A 21,784-nucleotide genomic window follows, 5' to 3' on the forward strand; every position below is an offset into this window, starting at 1 on the left:
TATCCACTTATGTAGGGACCATAATAACAATAAAATATTCATATTTATACCCCTCACCCCTCAGACTTTTCTAAATTTCATCTACATTTTTAGAGCATTTAGAAAAAGGCCTCTCACCTCCTGCATGAAGATAAATGATCACTTTATTTGCAAAGTTGGAGATTTTTTATATATTTGACTGCATCAGTTTAAAGGATGTGTTTCTATAATGTTGTTGTTATGAGGTTTTATGCCGTTTTATGATGTTTTCCATGTGTTGTGTGCATTTTAGGCCAGTCAGACCTTCTACAGGCCTGAGCTGCAGTTCTGCTCTTCAGCCAATAGGTGTCACTGTTTAGCTCAGATAGTCTTTATGATCACTGAGATGATTCATTATCATTATTGTCTAGTTTTCTGCGATGTGGAGTTTTTAGAGGACACTGAATATTTGGCTGTTAGTTCCCATGATGAGCTTTTTGCAGTTGTTGTAGAAAAGTGTTATCATCCAGCTCATCCTGAGTCCCAAATCTGTCTGAATGTCCAGGCCTTATAATAATAATGAGGCCCATAGTAGACAAACCATTCATTTATGAGGTTTGTACAAAAAAATGTCCATATATGAGTATGGACGTGTAACAGAACCTTCTTAACTATGTTAATACATTAAGATCTCAATAACATTTGTCTGGTTATTTAATGTACAAAATTAAATGTAGGTCAGTAGATAGAAAATATTTTTTTTATCACAATTATGTGGTCTTGAAGATTTCACTTTTAATATTGTGATTAATTCACCAAATAGAAAAATATAACATGAATTTATTAATTCCATGTGTCAGACTGGATTCGACAGTAGCCACCAATCGTGGAGACTGCAGGCATAATACTGTGAATTTAAATAAATGAATAATAATAATAATAATAATAATAATAATAATAATGTTTTCTAAGGCTGCCTAAAAACGTTGAATTAAAAAAGGAGACTAGCTGTGACCAATTTAATCTCAGATGGTCTGTTAGGTTTTTTTTTCACAACCATTATTTGCACCAAATAAGCTTCATGGGCTTCCAAGTGAGAATACATACAATTTTTTTTATTTTGATCCAGTTTTCACTATATTCTGACATCTGCTCAATTGCTATCTGGAGACACACACACACATAATACAGACACTGATTTTTGTTTTTATTTGGAAATTCAAAATGCCTTTTTTTAGAGAGAGTTTTTTTTTTTGGATTTATTTATTCTCAAAAATAATGCAACAAAATAAAGATCTGCTTATAAATGCAGCAGCGTCAGCGGTAGTAAAATAGACTTATAACACAAATCAGTCTTGTTGGATCCTTCTTGTGGATCCCACACAGACGCACTGGATGACACATTTGGAATAACCTATCCTGGCTCCATGACGTCAGCGCGTAAACATCTACGTTCATTCCAAGGTGCTATAGTTTTTGTTGCTCGCAGCGTTGGCTCTCCTCTCTGTGTATGTATACAGTCTGTAGTTCTGTGTTTTACTGACTTAAAATTCAGTAGCTTTTACTCTGTTTGTGGTTGGACATTTTGGCACATACATGCATGTCCACCGTGCGCTCCGTTACGCACAGAGAGGAAGGAGGCGACGTCAAAGCGACGTAAAAAAGCAACGTGACCTGCAGGAGCTCCGTGGAAAGCATCTACTTCTCCTGTCGCTGCTGAAGCTGCTGAGGCTGCGGCAACAGCATCACACACTCCTCTGCTGCATGCTGCTGCTTTCACCGTCTCCATCTCCAACAAATCGTTTCTCTTTTACGCATTTTTTTCAAGGACATTACAATATTGAAATCGTTGCTGCTGCAGCTCGTTCTGCATGGCTCTGTCTTCCTGCAAGCTGTTGACTCAGGTGCTTCAAGGTGTGCAGGGTTTGGAGATCACAGCTCAGTCGAGGTTTCTTTCACTGCCCAAAAACTGACTCTTTGCCAGTCCGGTGCCATGCAGGACCTCACTGTGCAGCTGCAGCTGTGAGGGTGGAGGATGCTGAGGATGAGGAGTGGAGGTATCTTCAATGGCACATTTGTGATAACACCCTCTGCAAAGCTGCTATGCTTTTAACAGCACGTGGCGTCGAGCTAAACCTTTTTTCTTTCCTTCACCTGAGGAAAATGCAAAAATGTTGGGTGCTGCTGCTGTATCTGTCTCCTAAAGGTGCTCCTCACTGGTGCCTTCCTCCACCTCCACCCCTTCATGCGCCGACGTGCAGCCACATCAGAAAGGCTGCAGCCAGTTGGAGCTGCACGTCGCTCACCACGTCTATCAAATGGTGCCAAAAACGATGCAACTAAAAGAGGGAGACGCGTCATTCAAAGCTTCAAAGCAGAACAATGGACACCAGTTCACAATGGTCAATGCATATGCTGGTGCGAAATGTGTGTTTGGGTTTCTGTGCACGTCGTCCACAGCAGCCGGTGTGAGAGAGAGAGAGGTAGAGAGAGAGAGAGAGAGAGAGAGAGCGAGAGAGGAGGGGACAAGCGACGCAGCAGCTCCACAGCACACTGTCGTCCGAGGCTGCAGGAGGAGGAGATGCTGCTGGGATGCAGGAGAGGATGCTGGCCTCGGCTCGTCTCTGATTTACTGATGCAAAAAATAATGCCAGTGTTTTAAATAAAACACTTGGATCAAGTCATTGTGCAGGTTTCCTCTCAGTCAGTCAGTGAAGGCGTGCAACGTTGGGACTCCTATAGTTTGGTTACACTTGAGAGAGATGATGGTGGTGGTGTAGAAACTTGAAAAAAATACTGAATGGACTTGAACCGGAGGTGCTGGATTTTATTCCAAGTTTGTGACTTGTAAGTATGATTAATGCATGATTTATTTGTGATGGTTTTAACCTTTTAGGCTATATATGAGAAATGTGCATGCTTGGCTATGATAGTCTAAGAATGATATTAGAAATAATAATATAAAGTAGTAAAAACACCCAAATAATGTAAAATAATATTCCAATGACATTATGGTTAAAGTAAAAAGGGAACATTGATGTAGTGAGTTGTGATGGTTTTAACCTTTTAGGCTATATATGAGAAATGTGCATGCTTGGCTATAATAGTCTGAGAATGATATTAAGAATAATAATATAAATACAGTAAACATTATTCCTGTGGCACTTAAAATTACTTTATATGACTTTATTATAATGAATTACTGAATGAATGAATTCATAAATACATGCATTCATTTATTAAATAAATACATATTTAATGAAATTAAAATATAAAAAATAAAATTGAAATGTTGTTGAAGGTCTTAAAGGGGAAAACTCATTATTTAGCTTTATACAAACAAAAGCAAAAATCAAACAACAAAAAATAATATAATATTAATTCAGAAGTTAATGTGCCTCAATGCTCTTTATTCAGTAAATGCCCATTTGTGCTGAATTAGCTTTGATCATTGATATTTTACTACTATAAAGTAGTAAAATAATGTAAAATAATATTCCATTGGTATTATGGTTGAAGTAAAAAGGGAAAACTTTCTGTAGTGATGTAGTGAGTTGTGATGGTTTTAACCTTTAGGCTATAAATGAGAAATGTGCATGCTATAATAGTCTAAGAATGATATTAGAAATAAGAATATAAAATAGTAAAAAAAAAACAAATAATGTAAAATAATATGACATTATGGTTAAAGTAAAAAGGGAAGATGTAACTTTCTGTAGTGATGTAGTGAGTTGTGATGGTTTTAACCTCTTAGGCTATATATGAGAAATGTGCATGCTATAATAGAATAAGAATGATATTAGAAAATAATAATATAAAGTAGTAAAAACACCCCGAAATAATGTAAAATAATTTTCCATTGACAGTATGGTTAGGGTTCCAATGACATTATGGTTATGATGGTTTTAACCTTTTAGGCTATATATGAGAAATGTGCATGCTATAATAGTCTAAGAATGATATTAAAAAATAACAATATAAAGTAGTAAAAAACAACCAAATAATGTAAAATAATATGACATAATGGTTAAAGTAAAAAGAGAAAATGTAACTTTGTGTGGTGATGTAGTGTGAGCAGCATATGGAGCATCCATTGAGCTGGTGCTGAGTGGCCCCAGAGCTGCGTTTATAAAGCAAACAGTTGTGTGATTGTTAGCAGAGCCTGGGAAAATGTCCCCTTGGCTGGGAGGTGGAGGGACTTGACGCCAGAGTCTCTTGTTAAGAAGACTTGTGTGCTCCCAGACAGCATTGTGATGCTAATGAGCACCAGCACGTTGTTGAACTTGATGTTGACTTTTTTTCTTTCTTTCTTTGGGTGATTTTTTTTCTTTCTCTATTCTTTCTTTCTTTCTTTCTTTTTTTGGTCACTTGTTTGTGGGAAAAATCTTCTCCAGAGCTACAGTGTGAAATTAATTAATCAGGCCTTTTGCAGTTAACTACAATAGAGAGGCATTTAAAATACACACAAAGTCAATTTTATTCTGTTTTTGCTGTTAATGTTTATTTCTGCAAATCTGTTCTAAAGAAAGAAAGACAAGACACTTATTATTATTATAATTATTTTGCTGAATTTACATTTTCATGGTTAACAGATCTTTTTATTCTTCTTCCCAAAACCAAAATGAATAGTTACCTCAAATTATTGCATATTTAAATACGTATTTTGTATTATATAATGGTAATATTTTAATATTAAAAATGTGAGTATTTTGACATTTTAATGGTTTCAATTTAATTTATAAGCAAAAATAAATCAAGCAGAATTATAAAACATTTTTGAAAGGATTAAAAGATAATTTCTTTCTTTCTTTCTTTCTTTCTTTCTTTCTTTCTTTCTTTCTTTCTTTCTTTCTTTCTTTCTTTCTTTCTACACAGTGCAACAAGTGTAGGCCTATTGTAAACTGAATTAGACTATTATCCTCCTTTATACATTATATTTCAAATTAAAACAATATTTCTCATGCAACATGAAACCAAACCTGCAACACTGGCGTTATATTCATTCTAAAGCGATTAAAGCTGTTTTACGAAATTGAATTGAAATCAACTTGAGCTCACACTATAATCATAATAACTAATATCATCGTAATAAATTATATCATCAGATGTTAAATTCGGCTGATATAAATCTTATATTTTAATATTTGATCAAATCAAATCTGGTGTATTATTCTGGTAAATATGCCAGTTATAGCAAAAGAAAACAAAATCACAATTGTTTTTCGCTTCTTGAAGTCTGATTGCAGATTTAAATCATTCTCAGTCTGATTTATTTCATTATTTCATTATAAATATATATATACGAGAAACTCCTTCTGTATGTAGACTGTTGAATGCTGAGAATATGCAGAAAAAAATATTTTTCCACGTTTTATACGGTTACTCCGTTTTCATTTCTAAATTCATTCATTTTATTTCATTTTATTAGATTTTATTAGATCTCAGGAGGTTTAGTTTCGCCTGAACAAACCCAAACTATTTAAATAAATGTTTTTTTCTTTTCACCCTCCGATTTCAAGCCAGCGCCGTGAATTAATCTCATTCGTTTCAGCACCAAGGACAGAGACTGGAGACTGTACTCTTCACTGTGGAGGTGCTGAACTCGACTCCCTGCAGTTTTCTTTACTGTAATACAATAATGTTTTAATACATTTTAACAAATCACCTTTTATTTTCCAAGCATGTTTTTAATCACTGCTGCTTGTGCATCTTTTCTATTTTTATTTGAAGTTTTATTATGTCAAAAAACAAAATAGAAAGAGATAATTATTTCTTTTCCGGAGAGTGTTTAGCAAACAGCATAAAAAACAAAACAATATGACAGGTAATTCATTAATTATTGGATGACTGATATTTAATTTTTTTAATTTTTAAGACAAATATGAGCAAGGGAGAAAACAATGAATATGCACAGACTGCAATATAATAAAATAAGAATAGAATAGAATAGAAAACTGTAAGTCAGTGCTTTAGATGTCCAGTTCGTTGTCACTGCACACCTTTACTGTACAGTCTGTCTGACAGGACGTGACGTAGCAAGGGGGCGTGTCCACACCAATTCACGTGAGGCTGATGAAAGGCAGAGCTGAGAGTCAATCAGGTTTAATGTAACAGTACAATCATGATCCAGAAACACACACACACACACACACACACAGAAGCAGTCACTTTTGACCTTAACAAATCTACTATTCTTTAATTTAAACACATTTTAAAATAAATCATACTATAATAAATATTTCTGCTGTAGCTAATCAGTCTTATTTACAGCAGTAGTGTGGCATGAAATAGAAGTTGAGATAATATAAAAAAAAAAATGAAATTTCTATCCTGTATTTTTTTTAGACACGAACCCCCGGTAATTATTTTTTTTTATGATGTGGATTTTATTTTGAAAAGATGAAAAATAGTCCCCGTTTGTTATATATGAGAAAGCCTCCTATTTTATATCCTGAAATATTTCCTCCGCATATAGAAAACAGCTTTATTCGCAGGCCTACAGAAAAATGTGATTAAAATTCAAATTAGAAACAGTTCACACACACACCGACTACAACTACCATGGAAATATATATGAAGCTTGTTATTTCGCATTTGAAATTAACACTGTGCAATCTATAATACCAAAATAAAATTCATATTTTTGAATAAATGTTAGCCTACAGTATGAATTGTATAGGGCTCTATTTACTGTAACATGTGCAGCTAAAGGCGACACGCTTGAACATCATAGCATCATGGCTGTGATGCGGTCCAAATGATGTTAAGCGTGCAGTAATGCTTCAGTCAGTGTCTGCATTGTGCTCATTAGACTGATGCTAAATTGCTAATTAAAGCATGCAAGTGGCGTTTTTTTTAAAGACAAGTTTAAGCCAATAAGGAAAACACAAAAAAATACAAAATAATAGAATAAAAATAATTCTTTATAAAAGAAAATTCAGATGATTTAGGTCGTGCATGATCCTACTATGTGTAAAGCTTTATGATGGTGTTGCTCTGTGCTGTAACCTGCAGCTGCTACTTTGCTGCTCGGTCCTCGTGACTCTCTGCTTGCTCAGTGTTTCTTTTATGGGGACAAACTTTGTGTCCTTATTTACACGGACAGGTTGTGGTTGCAGAGATGGATGGTTCATTGTCAACAAAACCTTAAACATGGCCAGCTGTGTGATGCATTACCCACAAGGCCTTTCCAGTCAGGTGACTGTGCAGTTGTTGTTGTTGTTGCACTCTTGTTTGTATCTCCATTTATAGGACAAAGCAATTATGGTTATTATTGATTTGAATATTGTTATTGTTGCACTTTTTGTGGTGGTGCATGATGGATATTTTCTATAGAAGATCATAGAAATGTGAAATGATTCCTCGCTTTGTTGGAGGAGCTCTGGAGACCCTCTCAGTGGGTTTTGGAGAGCTCCTATAGGACCCCATATTGACCAATGTTTTTGCTGTTTTTGATGGTGGATAGCATTTAAAAGCCTGTATCATGATGATGATCTTACAGTCTAGGCAAGGCAAGGCAGCTTTATTTGCATGGCACATTTCAGCAATTCAAAGTGCTTTACATAAACATTCAAGAACATTGCGACAAAGTGCAAAAGAACATTAAGACATAATTAAAACAATTAAAAAAACAAGCTAAAAATAGAAGCTAGAAATAGAAGCTAAAATAGAATATAACACACAAGTAAAAAGCTCTAGTGCAGTATATAAGATCATTATCTGGTTAAATAAAAGGCAGCAGCAAACAAGTTTTAAGCTTTGATTTAAAGAACTCAGAGTTGGAGTTGGTCCTGCAGGTTTCTGGGAGCTTGTTCCAGATATTTGGTGCATAAAAACTGAAGGCTTCTTCTGCATGTTTAGTTGTGACTCTGGGGACACTAAGCAGACCTGATCCAGATGACCTGAGAGGTCTGGATGGTTCATAGAAGAAGATCAGAAATGTATTTTGGCCCTAAACCATTTAGTGCTTTGTAAATCAGCAGGAGCCTAGTTAATGTTTTCGAAATGGACGTTATTCCTTGATTATTCCTCCAAAGGATTCACATGCATATAGACACGGATGGTAGAGCTGTGCATAAAATGGGCTTTGTCTCCTCGTATGTAGCATCCCACATAGTTGAGTCTAGAAGAATATCTACAGCCTCGTGGTGGATCTTTAATAATTTTGTATTAGTATTTAATAACGAAGCACACATGGCTGTCCGATTATGGAAACTGCCGTTTCAAACAGACTGAATATATAATAATAATAATAATACATTTGTTTATATAGCACTTCTCAAAACAGATGTTACAAAGTGCTTCACAAGACAATAAAAGCAGATAAATAAAGTAAAAGCTATGGTAACTGCTAAAACAGAACATCAGACAATAAAAGCAGATAGAGTAAAACAAATATGGTAAATGCTAAAACAGAACATCACAGAACATATCAATAATAATAGAAGTGGCAAAATGGTAGAACAAGTTCATAAAACAAATATACAGTATATATACATAAATGTGCATAAATGTACACATGCGTCCAGAATATGTGAGTATGCTGTATGTTTATTCTCAATTCGAGTACTTGTGTCACAGAGGATAAGCTATTTAATAGAAAATGCAGCTTCAGAAACATTTACGAACAGTTTATTTAAGGAAGCGTTTAAATGACCTGCTTTAATTAGATTTATCTTGCCTATAATGTCATGTGAGTTGCACGCTGTACAGAATGACTTGCGCCAACAGATATGAGACATTTACATTACAGTATTCTACCATGACGTTTAGTCCTGATTCTTATCTGTGATCTGCATTTTTTTCCTGCAGTAAAATCTAGATTTAAACGCTCAGCATCACAGCTGTCTCCAAGATGCGTATTTATGGAGCATAATAACCACGTTTTGGTGATTACAAAGGATTATAAAGGCTAGTTTGTCCCGCTTCAACTTGTCAGCATGTCATCAACTAATCCAAAGTACACAGTTGACACATCCAGTGAGGCTGGACTTGTTCCACTGGATCATCATGCTGTTGACATTTAGCTGGAAGCCCCCCTCATACTGTATACGCTACATAAGGCCTGTTGGTAGTTTGTCATGCTTTCAAACAATTCATGGATTAATTCTCTCAACACGGAAACTATGGTGTATAGCTCTGAAATGGGTCGATGTGAGCTGGCATTTAAAAACAACAATAAGCTGGTTGTTTGTGAGGGGCCTGTAGTGTGATGATCTTTTAGGGAGGACGGTGGAAAGTAGCACTGTATCTTATATATGAGTTGGAGCTCAAACTGGACCCAGTTATGGGGTATAGTTAGTGGGTATAAATATTAAGATTATTAGTAGCATGGAGCCTTCCTGGTATGGGCATGTTCATGGGATGACAGGTGAATGTGTCATCCTGCAGCTGGATGACTTCACCCTGCAGAGGCTTGTAGTGGAGGAAGATCACAAACTGGTTTTAAAAGAATTGAAATGATAATGAATCATCTGATGGTGTAGTATAATTACTAGAAAGGACCTGACAATCTATATGGTGATGGAAGTTGTGTTGTACATAAGATAAAATAAGATAAGATGAACCTTTATTAATCCCCAGAGGGAAATTCAGGTGTCAAAGCAGCAACATCAGCAAACAGAGTGAAACACAGGAGAGGTAAAGGTATACAAAAATTATTAAAAAAAAAACAATAATAGAGATATAAAAGATACAGAGTGAATGGGTGAACATAGTGTATGCAGTCCGTCAATAAATAAATGTAGTATGTGCAATAAATAAATGTAATATGTGCAGTCTATAAAGTGGTATATAGGATGTAAAGTGCAAAGTGCATCATTACAAATCCGCTCTGACCCATTCCAAAGCAGTCTGAGTACATGGTTTTATACAAATTACGCATTGTGCATAAAGGTAATAGTAAAACAGGGTATTACCTATAACCTGCTTTGTGCATGCGCGCAGTTATGTGTGTGCATTAGAGATAGAGAGACAGGGAGAGCAGAATAAGAAGGAGAGAGAGAAGGAGAGAGTGAGAGAAAGGCCTGTAGTATGATGATCTTTTAGGGAGGCGGTGGAAAGTAGCACTGTATCTTATATCGAGTTGGAGCTCAAACTAGACCTGATATGGGGTATAGTTAGTGTGTATAAATATTAAGATGACAGGTGAATGTGTCATCCTGCAGCTGGATGACTTCACCCTGCAGATGCTTGTAGTGGAGGAAGATCATAACTGTTTTTTAAAGAATAGAAATGATAATGAATCATCTGATGGTGTATTATAATTACTAGAAAGGGCCTGACAATCTATATGGTGATGGAGGGTATGGTGCACATCATTCAAGTTTCAAGTTTATTTGTCATATGCATTTAAAAGTACAGTGTACAGTGAAGTGCAATGAAATGCATTTTACCCTGGCTCTCTCTCAGCCCTTAAAATCTATAAATAGTATAGTTGATAAATACTACAATAAATAAGACAATACCTGAGAATACAATTATAAAACAATCCACAGCTCTGCATTCATTTAGTGCTACTGTTCAGTAGTCTGAAAATGTCCTGTAACTGTGGTAATCTGTGGTGATCCAATAATTTTAGATGCTGTTTTCATTGCAAATCATCTCTGACCCATTCCAAAGCAGTCTGAGCACATGTTTTTATAAAAATTACGCATGGTGCGTAAAAGCAATAATAAAACAGAGTATTACCTATAACCTGCTTTGTGCATGCGCGCAGTTTATGTGTGTGTATTAGAGATAGAGAGACAGGGAGAGCAGAAGAAGAAGAAGGAGAGAGAGAGAGAGAGAGAGAGAGAGAGAGAGAGATGCAATGGCTCCATGTGACCACAACAGAAGCAGCTCCAGGCGGCGGTGGAAGCGGCCCCTTTAAGAGACGTGGGTTAGTTTTTCTCTTTGGTTATCTAGCTGTATGAGTTTATGTAATATCATAAAGCTAGAGAACCGAATGTATAAACTAATTCTGCAGTCGTCACGTGCGGAACTGATGGAGCTGGAGCTGGAGGTGGTGCTGATGCTGCCGGAGAGGATGGATGGATGGATGGATGCAGCCTGCACGGAGAGGACCGGGATCCGTCCGTGCATCGCACCGACAAAACACCTCCTCCTGCTGCTTCCTTGGACGTGTACCTGCGCAGAGGAGAAGAAGAGAAACGGATTCACAGCGTTTGGGATGCGTGGAGTGACAGTTAGCAACCGGAGACAAGCTCCATTCATAGAGTGATGATGAGGATGAGGAGGAGGAGGAGGAGGAGGAGGAGGCAGTGTGCTGCTTCTTGCTGTTTCTCTTAAAGGAAACACATTTAGTCACCAGATAGCAGCTCATAAATTGTTTTGCATGTTTATTTCTGTTGATTGTGTAGTTATCTGATGCTGATAACCAGGAGGTGACATGCACACGGTGTGTAGCTGGAGAAGCACCTGATTGGACGACTCCTGGGAGTCACGTGTTCCACCAGTATAGCCCCCATATATCCCCTTGCTGCTGCTGATGCTGCTGCTGCTGGCATGTCTGTGTAGCAATATGGAAAAGAGCTTTAACAATCTAATGCACTTCTATGTGTTAGCACTGCTTCTGCAAATGCATGCTGCTTTCTTTTGTCTCTAAAAAGTTTTTTTTTTTTATCTTTACAAGAGGTTTGCAGGCAATGATGCATTTTTGACACCATACTGTGCCACAGCTGGGTGCAATGAGAAATAATCCCACTATCAGGTGCATTCTCAGGTGCTGTACAGCAGGTATACAGCAAAGATCAGGAGAGTGTGCAGTAGCAGGTCATCAGAGTGATGTGTCACACAGGTTATGAGGTGGAGAGGGAGACAATATTGTGATGCATTAGGGTGTGTGTCAAAGGGATCATCTTATATCCCTGGATTTAGCTTGACTGATGTGCTTATTAACAGCAGCTTCAGGCCTCATGCACAAAGAGGACAGAAATTACGTCTCAAACTGCTAAGGGAAACAGCTTTGTATCCTTTATTTTAACAAATGCATAGTTTAGCTACATCTGCTGATAAAAGGATTTTCATAATTGTATTTTTAGTTCACAGGATGAAATTTCAAGTTGGTTGCTGCATCCGTCAGAAATTTTGGAGGCAGTATTAGGGAAAGGCAGGGTCGGCAGGGTCGTCCAGAGACCTGGGCTGGTTTTCAGGCCTGTTTTATAATGCTGTTTGGGCTGCACATCATCTCCTCTCTGACTCCATCCGAGTCAGAGAGGAGCTCCTGTCTGGCTCCAGCGCTGCCTGACTGAGTGATAGGTTGCACTCTGAAGTGGAGCCTGTTGAATTTTAAACAAGCCAATTCTGTGTTAGCTGCTAAACAGCTACAGAGCTGCTCGGGGTGGTGGTGGTAGTGGTGGTGGTGGCTCTGCTCTGCACAATGTGTAGCAGCAGCAGCAGCACAGAGCCTGGTGCTACTGTTAGTAGGCCCCAGCTTTACTGCGTCACAGAGCAGGGCAGGTGGAGGAGGAAGGAGCTAGCAAGGGAATATTTCTCTCGCTTTTGTGGCAGCATGCTGCTTTACTGCTGTATGTGTTAATACGTACTTTTGTGTGGATATATCCCAATGTGTGATGTGTAACAATAGGCTGTAAACCTCAGTTGTCGGCTGTTCTAATTATGACATTAATGGTAATTTCATGCGATCAGTATGAGCTGTGCAATTGTGCTTTTGGTAGTTTAATACAGCGTGGGGCAAATTAATGTTTTCATCAAGGAAACACAGGATACCCATGTCTCCCTTCTATATTAGGAGCCAGTAAATGTTAATACACCATCGAGACAATTTTTAATACTTTTAACGTGTGTTGTTTCAGCTAGAATATCCCATATGGTCTTTAAAATGTCAGTATTTTTTGGTACAGTGATTTTTATAAAAGCAATACTTGAGAAATCCTTATTTCAGGACTATGTGTGCAGAATATGCCCCAAAATGTGTTGCAAATGCACGTCCCTTCTGTCCTTCTGTGGGATAATTGCAACATTAAGCTAAAGCATTAATAATACAGCATGGCTCCATTTGATTTGACAATGGCGTTTTGTGTGCCATGACTTACACCACCAACCGCCACGCCAAACAGCACCACCCTCCCATCAGCTTTCGCCCGGGCGCAGCAGAAATGAATGCATTGCTGAGGGGTAATAAATGGAGGATATGGGGAGAGCCCTTTGAGATTGAAATGCAGGTCTGAGAGGCGGGCTAGACGTTGGTTTTTCCCACATTAATATGTGTCTGTCTGGGCCCTCTGCACCATCAGGAGGAGGCCCTCAGCACCAGATGGAGCCCAGTCTAGCCTACGTCTAGCCTACCAACACCTGCCATAAGGCTGCACTGCACTTCCTATTGTCTTGCACTGTGATTTCCTCCATTTGTGCATTTTATTGGCCCTGATTTATTCTGCCTGCTGTTATGATAGAGGAATTAACAAACACATTTATAAAAAAAAAAAAAATGACGAGAGAGAAATTGATGTAGGAGGAATGAGGTGAGAAGATAAGAGAGTATAGGAGAGGAGATGTGTTTATGCATGCATGCCGTGCATTTCTAACCAGCCTGTCATGTCTGTAGCTTTTCCTGCTGAAGCGTAGATATGTCCCCCTCTCCCTTCTCTCTCTGCACTGTATTGATAACGTTGAATATTTTTGGTGTTGTAGTTCTGGTTGTTGCATAGGGGCGAGCGTTGTTTGTTGAAACAAAGCAGTACGCTGTCCTATACACAGCAGAGCCATTGTTTCAGGTCCACAGCCCTGCTGCATTTCCAAGCTACCATCCTATAGATGTTATCTGGTGTGTGTCACACCTGGCCACTAGATTGCAGAGCTGTGTGTATGAGTGTGTGTGTGTGTGCACTTGTTTTTGCACACTGCTTCCCTGCATGTGTTTAAGTGTGTGCTACTGCTGCACGTTGCCAGTGCCTAATTTTTTTTTGTCTCTGCAGAGCACAATAAACATGACAGCACACTGTCGATTACAGTGATTATTTTTTTTTACAATGTGGAATCAGGCTGCACAGTTTTGTTTTTCACTCGACCGCACAACACTGTGCTTAAGATCGGGGTGTGTGTCGCAAAACTGCTTCTCTAATTTATGTGTTTATGTAGAAGATTACTGAATTTCTGATTCAGAGTACTTCCTGGAATGCATTTTCCCATGTTTCTTCTTTTTTATAATGTTTGAAGAAGTGTTAGATTTTACTTTAAAAATTGCTTTTACATTTTTTATTTAAGCTATATACGTTTGCCTGTTATTATTATTATTATTATTATTATTATTATTGTTATCATTATTATTACACTTTGATTTAGATCTGAAACTATTTATGGCTCATAGTCTATTTGATTCCATATCACCAAACTCCATATATTCCAGCGTTATCAATTTTCTATTATCATTTTACCTTGAATTGCAATGGCCTATATAAACCTTTTCTCTGAACTTATGAATTCTGGGTTTGGTAGCCTAGCAACAGCCTCTGACCCATGCAAGGGAAAGAGAAAAAAAAAAAATTGAAAGGCTGACGTGCAGGCTTTAAACCCGCAAAGGACATCAGGTTTCAGCGGATGTAATCTTTGAGTATTTTGTGTAATCGCTTGTGAAGTGTGTGTGTGTGTCTGTGTGTGTGTGTGTGTGTGTGTGTGTGTGTGTGTGTGTATTGAAGAGATTGGTATTGTCATGCATTCGCCACTGACAGTTGAAATAAGAAATAGGAGAAACGTTCCACACATAACTCAAACAATATAACACTGCTGCATTTTTTATTTTATTATTTTCCAATATTACAATATGCACTCTCTCTTTATTCTCATTATTCTATTAGGATACATTCAATTATTTTCTTTTAACTACATTAAATATGAAAATGAAATTCATCGTCATAAATTGCAGTAGATTTATCTGTTTGGCGTTTCCTGTTTTCATTTTCCAGTTATCATTTTTTTTTATTTTTGTCATGTAGTTTTTACAGGCCTAATACTAATTCTTTATCAATAGAAGCACAGATAATATGAGGACATGGCTATCAAAGTATCTATTTTTACCTCTCTATTTAATTTGACATGTTTAATTAATCATTTTATTTTTATTTTATCTAGCATTATTGTTTTATATGTATCTTTAAGTCAAAGTATCCAAAGTATGGTTTGCAGAATGTCAGGTAATATTAAATTAATAATACTAGAATTTAAAGATGTAAAATACCACAATGGTTTCCTATAGAGGATTTCAAGTACGGTCGAAATGTTTATTGCGGTGACGTTCATTTGTGTAAGAGAAAATAGAGTTGAAACAGACGCTTGACCTGCTGCAGGAAAGGACCCTCTCTCATAATGCTTTATGTTTTTTTGCAGGAATCTTTGGAGTGCAGGCAGAAGTGCAGTCACACAGAAATACACCCCCCATCTGCAGGCCTGCTTCTGAACCTGCAGGACAACAGGTCAGAGGAGACACACACCACCTCCTGCTCTGAGGGTCAGAGGTCACAGAGTGGGTCAGAACAAGACTTCATCACTCCAGAGTTACAGGTGAGACTTCAAAATAATCTTCCTCTCAGTCTGCTATCTTTCACTCTCACTACAAACACACTTGAACTTGAACTATTCATACAGTACTTTCAGATAATTACACACAAACTGGTGTTTGTTTTGAGGTCTGAAAAGTCGTGTTAGTACACTTGTGCATTAAAGAGTCCCGATTTCATCATAATTGATCTCTTCACAAAAGAAACGTGCCTCTCATTCTTTACATGTTCCCTTCCTCGTTTCCTCTCCTCGCCGGCCTCTCGCCCTCTGCTTTATAACGCCTGATCCAATTTGTTCGATTCTTCGGTTTTGCCAGATAAGACGCAGGGTGGCCACTTGTGTAATCTATATTTTAATTCCTTTGTCCATGCTTTTTATCCCTTTAAGGATACATGGGTTGTAGAGGGGGGCTTTGGCCTGGTGTGTGCGTAAGGTGTGCTCATGTGGAAAGACTGCCAGGGTGGCTAAGTCCCTCACTCCTCTAATTCCCTCCCTCTAAACTCCCCCCAAAAACGACTTACTTTTCTGTCCTCTGCTCTCTGTCCAGGCCTTGCACCCTCATCCACACTCACACAGAGACACATCTCTGTTTTTGGTTTCTCTGTCTGTACTTTAAATTTCAGAAAAAGTTTAAAGATGCACTTTAATACCTAATTTCGTTGTGTTTTTCCAGGAACACACAACAGACTATAACAACAAAGAAATCAGTTAATTTCCCTTCAACACGTTTAAGTTTGTGGCTTCAACTGTGAAGCACCACTATTATTATTTTCACCAAATTTCCTACCGGATTATTGAGAAGGTTAAGAACTATTTTATTGTTGTAATGTAGGCCTGACCCGAATACTTCGAATACTTAGTTTAAAAATATATATATATATAAGTATGTAATGATAATGTATAATTAATAGCCTATGAAATAAGGAATAATCCCACAACATTATTCATTATTCATATTCAACATTAGTTATTATTAGTTATTCTCACTCGGATATCGCTGTTTGTTGTGTGTAGAGGTGCGTGTGTGTACAGTAGTGCGGCAGCGGCGCTGAAACGGGGGAGATGGAGACAGACAGACAGAAGAACATGGCAGCCTGCTGCGCCACGAAGCTTCGAATACCTTCGAATATTTCTCACCGAAGCTTCGAAGCCCAAAAAATGATATTCAGGGCAGCCCTTTGGAATGCAACAGATCTTTGGCTGTTTGCAGTATTTACAAAACTTGTCACGATATATATATATATGTTGTTATAAACTCGTATCCAGAGACTTTTGGCCCCAGCTGTCATAGCTTCTCTGCTAACTAGTCGTCAAAACGTTGTATAAGCTGTGAGTTTTTATCTAACAGCGCATAATGCTGAAGATGATGGACGGCTGAAACCAGAACTAGGTGACTCACTCGCTTTCCTCTCAGCTTCCCCTCTCAGTGTTGAGTGACACGACTAAAGATTACCTTCGCCATCCTAACAGCTGCCGTAGCGGGCCATCAAGGCCGAGAATGCCGCTCAGCTCGTGCATGTTCAACCTCCTGCGGAGAACAAAGTAGACGGAGTGATGGAGGGAGCGCTGGCGAGGGGAGGAGAGGGAGATGAAGCCCCATCCGCGGAGATTGAGGTCCGTCATCGGGGAGAAACACAAGAAGTGATTTTTTTTTTATTTCCCTCCAGGGTTAGAGGCGCGTTCTGTGACATTGGCCTATTTCTATATCAGCGTGCCCCCCCAGAGAAAGAGTTGCATTTGAGAATCAGACAAGGGAAGATCAGAGGAGATTTCACAGCCTGTGGCTATCCTCCTCCATAGCGTTCGACCACCTCTTAAACCTCCTTCGCATTGCTTCAACTCGATAAGGGCTGCCGGTCTACTTAGTCAATATCATATCCACAAACTAGATAAATCGATGCAAACAAGCTCGGGTTGGACATGGGCTTTAGAAGTGGAGGCATAGCTACAGGCTAAATTTGACGCAGAGACACATCAATCCAGAAGTGACACCCCTCACATGTTCTTTGTATTCATAACAGCAATTAAGAGCTAGCACGCGTGGGCCTGCATTCATGCCTCGTTTTACCCTTACAGGACCCCGTGTACAATATGTGCATTTGTTGCAATTGTTCGTATAGGAAGTGCGGGCCGGAGGATGTGTGATTTCACACGTAGCAGCGTTGCTTCCACAGCCGAGCACTCTCATGTATATGGAAAGACTTGAAGAGAGGGGAGCAGTAATCCGCTCATTTACAGTACCTCAGATCCGGTCTACCATCCCTCCCTCATACTCTCTCTCTCTCTCAAACACACAAACACACATACCTCAGTGTACCGTATCTCCTCCCCCACAGCACCCCCCCCTCCACACCTCCACCCCTTTCCATCCCCATTCGGGCTCATCTTGCCATCACCTCTCCAGCTCCGCCACCCCAGAGAAACCAATTCAGCCTGCTGCTCCACACCGTCATGGCATGTTGGCCAAGGGAGATGGAGTCCTTTCAGGTTCTCGGCTACAACCTCCCTCCCTGCCTCCCTCCCTCCCCCCGTCGCTGCCCCCTCGCTGCTTCTCAACATTTCCTCAACACGCCTGGCGTATCAGCAGGGTAGCTAGACGGCACGATAGGGCTGCTCCTGAGAATATGTTGGAGTTATTCTGCACATTATGTGACCTTTTAAAGTTTCTCTAAAATTGCATGTGTGTGTGTGTGTGTGTGTTTTGTGATTCCACTCTGCCTTTGCACGGTTATACTGTCAGATTAGTGAGAGTATCTGAAACAAATGAAGCCTGCGTCGTGTGTTTAAACAGGCTGATTGTGAGGTTTATCAGTAATGGGTTATCTTTAATGGCAAAACCAAACACCCACCGCCCACCCACGGCTTCTTAAAGTTGCCAATCTGCTTTTTAACGCCCCGCTGTTTGCTGGGAATTTTTTTTTTCCGAGGCTTTTTAGATTTGTATACATAAACTGCGCTGCTTGGGTGTTCTTAAAAGTTGATTTGAATTATACCCTCTGCATTATGCAGCTTGATAGGAAATAAATCTCTTGAAATGAATACACTGGATGGAGGGAGGTGGTGAATGTGTGTAGGGGGGGTAGGCGCTGAGAGTAGAGTGGTGGCGTATGTTAACATAAATTAAAGTCTATCTGCAGAGAGGCTCGGAGAAGGAAAGAGAGAAGAGAATGTGAGAGAATTGGATTTGAAGAAAAAGAGTTTAAAAAAGTAAAGGGAACTCATAAAGAAGAAGTGTGAGAAATGAGACAGGAGGTCTGATTTTAAGGGTTATGTTAGTTTTTCTTAGTTACTTATTTTGCATTGGTGTTAGTTATTTCATTAGTCACTTAGCTGCGTTGTTTTTTCTTTGCCTCCTTAAGGCTCAGAGGCCTCTGGCATCTCAATGCACGCTGGCTGAATGGCGAGGTGGCTGTATTAAAGGTTGGTGGTGGCTGTGATGGTGGGGTGCAGCAGGGTGACGAACAGAGCGCAGGAGGGAGGGACGGGGGTCCGCTGAAAGGCAGCAGGCTGCGGAGTGAATGGGAAAGGGGGAGCGAGGGAGGGAGGTAGGGGGGGGCATTAGCGGCGGAGGCAGGTTGGGGGCTGGCGGGGGCCTCCATTGGTTCAATGCAACGGCCAGAGCAGCTGTGAAAAGAGGTCTCCCCTTTTTCCCACGCCCAGTACGACGCAGAAACCCTGCTTCAGCCTGCCAGGGTCAAGTCACATTTCTAATATATACACTGGGCCTGTGGACTCGCACAATGCATACGCACAGCTCATTTATTTTATGTATGCACACAGACACTTGTATGCACACAGCGAGTAGACAGCCTCTCAGACGGAGGCAGAGGTGGGGGCCGCTGCTGCAGAGAGAGTATTATGACACTGATTTCTATCCCGTTGGCACCATTGTTTCGTCTTGGATCCTGCAAATTAACAAGTGACCAAACACACATGCACACATCAGCACTACACCTGCTAGTTGGAACAGCTTCAATTTTTGGGGAAAGAAATTCAACAAAAAGCATGAAAAATAAAAATGTACATGAACATTTGGCAGATTATTTAACAAAAAATTCTTCCACTGAATACTTGTGCATGTTTTCCATTAAGACATAGAATAATATCCTCAAAAACTCGTCATTTGATTAGACTAATATATCTGTTAGTGTCTTCACTGTATGCAACTGTATCGTCCACCCTCCCTCCCGCCGCCGCCGCCGCCGCCGCCGCATCTCAGCCTCTTTCTTCTCCTCACACGTTTACGTCTCAGCCGCCATTTACAAACTATAATCATATTCCAGGGAGGGGGATGTAAACGCTTTGTCCTGACAGACCCCCACCCAGTCCCCCAACACCACCCCAGTGCCAGATGCCCTGCTGTATTGTGTGGGTGCTGGGGGCAGACAGGCAGGCAGGCAGGCAGGCAGCCCCCTTCCTCTGTCTCTCTCTCTCTCTGCACCATGATGTCACCCTACTTGTCTGTCTGTCTGTCTGTCTGTCAGGGCCTTGACAGGAACTTGAGTGTGGGAAGGAAAGGCATTCAGGATGGGAAGGGGGAGGTTGGGGTGGTAGAGGTTCAAGGAGGGGTTGAGGGTTGGGAGGGGATTTTTTTTTTAGGGGGGTTTGGGAAGAGAGTGTCTGGCCTGAGAGGTCAGCGAGTGGACTTGAGCATGGAGTGAGTGTGTGTGTGTGTGTTTTGAAGGGGGGGGGCTCTCCTAGCAACTCTAAAGAGAAGTGGAATTTAGATGAGTCTGTTGGTCTGTGTCCTCCAATAATTCAGTCGTTCAAACTCCACACAAAAGGTCTGAGGATATAAAGAAGACGAAGGAAACAAAAGCACCTGTTTTTGTTCATTATGGATTCCATCAACTGTGCACAGATGTAGTGAAGTCATAACAGTTTGAAGCTCATATAACTATTGCAACCGACAGCATGGCGTGAGGAAATATCCAGGATATTACACATAACAGTGGAATTCAGTGCTCTCCTTGAGCAAATTCATGCGTTTTGTGAAAGTTATGTGATAAAGCGACGCTTCAAAGGGAAATTATTATTTCCTTTGTTGTTTTTTTTAAGACGCGGGAGGCGAGGGCAATTTTAGTTCAAACACCCAGACTCACTCCTGGACCTGTTCCAGGATTACATCCTGTGTGTGTTTCATTATAAGAATGGATCAGATTCATATTGTGCTATACTGTATAGTCAAACTGTACAGTCATATTTGTTGTTTCTTGTGTAGGATGAGCGAGGCCAGTGAGGCTGGATATAGACTAAATAAACATAAATGGCATCACACAGTAATATTAGGGCTGTCAATAGATTAAAATATTTAATCGTGATTAATCACATGGTTGACCAGAGTTCATCGCGATTAATCGCACATTTTTTATCTGTGCAAAATGTACCTTAAAGGGAGATTTGGAAAGTATCTAACACTCTTATCAACATGGGAGTGGACAAATATGCTGCTTTATGCAAATGTATGCATATATGTATTATTGGAAATCAATTAACAACACAAAGCAATAACAAATATTGTCCAGTAACCCTCACAGGTACTGCATTTAGCATAAAAAATATGCTCAAATCATAACATGGCAAACTCAGCTGTCAGTGTGTCAGTGTGCTGACTTGACTATGACTTGCCCCAAACTGCATGTGATTATCATAAAGTGGGCATGTCTGTAAAGGGGAGACTCGTGGGTACCCATAGAACCCATTTTCATTCATATATCTTGAGGTCAGAGGTCAAGGGACCCCTTTGAAAATGGCCAGTTTTTCCTTGACAAAATTTAGCGTAAATTTGGAGTGTTATTTAACCTCCTTTGCAACAAGATCCATGATTGGTACCAATGGATTCCTTAGGTTTTTCTAGTTTCATATGATGCCATCTATCTTCAATCTAGCTTTAACTAACACTCTAACACTCTGCTTTGAATAATAATTTGTGTTTTTCTACAAAAAAGTTAATTTACCTCATTAATAATCCTTAAAATTATCTACTCCTTCTCTGTCATTGAAAATAAAATAACTGAATCTGCAAATATTGTTATTTTCAAAAGTTTAACACCTGGTTACGAGGTGTCTCCTTCTTCACTGAAAAGTCCATTCTCACACCACACATCTGTACGTTTAATATTGTACCATGATTTGCTTAGTTGTTAAGTCTCAAAATCATACATGGATGTGTTCAACTCAGATTGAAGGTGAGCGGAGAGAAACTTTCCCCTTTCAGTAGATGAATGTGAAAACAGCTTTCTGGTGTCAAACTCTGCACATACTGCACATCATTCTGCACAGTGAAGGTCAAACATTCAAGTGAAGTAAC

The 21,784-nt window shown here is 39.4% G+C and overlaps 2 long non-coding RNA genes across 3 annotated transcripts in view; one reads left to right on the forward strand and one right to left on the reverse strand.

The window, feature by feature from the left end:
- The first annotated feature begins 1,173 nt into the window (after window positions 1-1,173).
- Window positions 1,174-21,784, forward strand: part of LOC119488655 — a 47,158-nt gene continuing 26,547 nt past the window's right edge. For both annotated transcript variants that reach the window (XR_005207003.1, XR_005207004.1), the window contains exons 1-2: window positions 1,174-2,805; window positions 15,304-15,477. This is a non-coding gene — a long non-coding RNA (uncharacterized LOC119488655). The remainder of the gene's footprint in view (window positions 2,806-15,303; window positions 15,478-21,784) is intronic.
- On the reverse strand, window positions 5,108-15,297 carry LOC119488656. Its single transcript, XR_005207005.1, has 3 exons — window positions 15,187-15,297; window positions 5,520-5,524; window positions 5,108-5,117 (listed from the first exon to the last, which is right to left on the reverse strand). It is a non-coding gene; the product is annotated as an uncharacterized LOC119488656 (long non-coding RNA).

The sequence above is a fragment of the Sebastes umbrosus genome, chromosome 5 (genome assembly GCF_015220745.1).
Source record: "Sebastes umbrosus isolate fSebUmb1 chromosome 5, fSebUmb1.pri, whole genome shotgun sequence".
In the NCBI taxonomy this organism is placed as follows: domain Eukaryota; kingdom Metazoa; phylum Chordata; class Actinopteri; order Perciformes; family Sebastidae; genus Sebastes; species Sebastes umbrosus.